This window comes from Heterodontus francisci, unplaced genomic scaffold, assembly GCF_036365525.1.
Source record: "Heterodontus francisci isolate sHetFra1 unplaced genomic scaffold, sHetFra1.hap1 HAP1_SCAFFOLD_1641, whole genome shotgun sequence".
Lineage (NCBI taxonomy): Eukaryota > Metazoa > Chordata > Chondrichthyes > Heterodontiformes > Heterodontidae > Heterodontus > Heterodontus francisci.
The window spans coordinates 43,002-45,000 of record NW_027140611.1 but is presented as its reverse complement, the minus strand read 5'-3'; positions in this window follow the sequence as shown (position 1 = coordinate 45,000).

Here is a 1,999-nt window from a genome sequence, read left to right as displayed (position 1 = left end):
GGTTGGCTGCAATGAGTCTTGCCGGGCTTAATAGTCGGCGTGGGGGGGGGGGGGGGGTGTGACTTTGCGAAGGCTAGCACTGGGCAGAACCGGTTTATGATTTGCTCCCGTCGTCAGATTGACAAAGAGTCTGGTTAATCAGTTGTCCAAATGTTGTAAATTGGTTAATGAGTTGTCACTTCAACTTTTGGCCGCGGTTGGCTACAATGAGTCTTGCCGGGCTTAATAGTCGGCGTGCGGGGGTGACCTTGCGAAGGCTAGCAGTGGGCAGAACCGGTTTATGATTTGCTCCCGTCGTCAGATTGACAAAGAGTCTGGTTAATCAGTTGTCCAAATGTTGTAAATTGGTTAATGAGTTGTCACTTCAACTTTTGGCCGCGGTTGGCTACAATGAGTCTTGCCGGGCTTAATAGTCGGCGTGCGGGGGTGACTTTGCGAAGGCTAGCAGTGGGCAGAACCGGTTTATGATTTGCCCCCGTCGTCAGATTGACAAAGAGTCTGGTTATTCAGTTGGCCTAATTTTGGAAATTGGTTAATGAGTTGTCACTTCAACTTTTGGCCGCGGTTGGCTGCAATGAGTCTTGCCGGGCTTAATAGTCGGCGTGGGGGTGAATTTGCGAAGGTGGCCGTGTTTGTATGCATGTTTGCCGGCGTGTTTAGGAAGGTTGGGTGGGTGGGTGGTTGTGTGGGCGCCGTGGTCTGAGGGCACATCCTGTGGGATGTGGGAGGCGGGGGAAGGAGAGCGCCCTTGGTGCGTGTGTCTAGGCGATGCATTGCGGAAGGATGGGCGGGTGGGGCCGGGCGTGTGGGTTCCCGACTTATCGGTGAACCATTTGCTACTGCGGGGCCAAAGCAAAAGGGAAAGCATAAGGGCGCAGGCTGCCCTCTGCGGGACAGGTCCGGCCCTGACGCCGGTTTACGATTTCTCCGGTAAAGCACCTGTCGGGTGGCGACCGGAGGGTCTTTGCAGGGCCTGGATCTCCGAGCCCGTGGGACAGGCGGGAAAGGGTGGCGGCAGCCGGTTGAAGTCCCGACCCTGGGCAGCCTCCCGGTCCTACCTCCATAACTTCGGCGAGGAGGGTCCGATCCCCGCGCGGTCGACGGCAGGCGGTAGGGCTCGGAGGGGCGCGGCCTGGTCCGCGAGTGCCCCGGCGCCGCCCCTCTGCCCGTCCGAGGGACAGTAGGAAATGGCCATACCGCTTTCCGGCCGATTGCCGCCGGACGTCCGGCCGCATTCGCTCGGTCTGCGCGGCCGGCGGTAGCCGGGGGCGAGGGGCATCGGGCGGTGGCGGAACCAGGCCGGCCCGACCGCTGGGGGCCGCCCGGGCGACGTTTGAATCTGTCGGGTCGGACCGCCGAATCCCGCGGGATTTCGGGATCGAATCTGCGGGTGGAATCGGCACCTCGTCCCGCTGTCCGGTTCCCCCCGGTCGACTGCAACGGGTTTCCGAGGCCCGTCGGTCAGGCGCGGTTCGCTCCGCAATCCGCCGGCCGATCGGCACCGGGCGGGGCTCTACGGAAAGAGGGGACCCTCCCGCGTCGAGTGCCGGCGCACCGACCCCGCAGGCTGACCGGGAAGGTGAAGACTCACCCCGCTGAATGCCCGGCCCCGGGTACCCTCCGGCTCCGGGGCCATAACTTCGGGGAGGGAGGTCCGATCCCCGCGCGGTCGACGGCAGGCGGTAGGGCTCGGAGGGGCGCGGCCTGGTCCGCGAGTGCCCCGGCGCCGCCCCTCTGCCCGTCCGAGGGACAGTAGGAAATGGCCATACCGCTTTCCGGCCGATTGCCGCCGGACGTCCGGCCGCATTCGCTCGGTCTGCGCGGCCGGCGGTAGCCGGGGGCGAGGGGCATCGGGCGGTGGCGGAACCAGGCCGGCCCGACCGCTGGGGGCCGCCCGGGCGACGTTTGAATCTGTCGGGTCGGACCGCCGAATCCCGCGGGATTTCGGGATCGAATCTGCGGGTGGAATCGGCACCTCGTCCCGCTGTCCGGTTCCCCC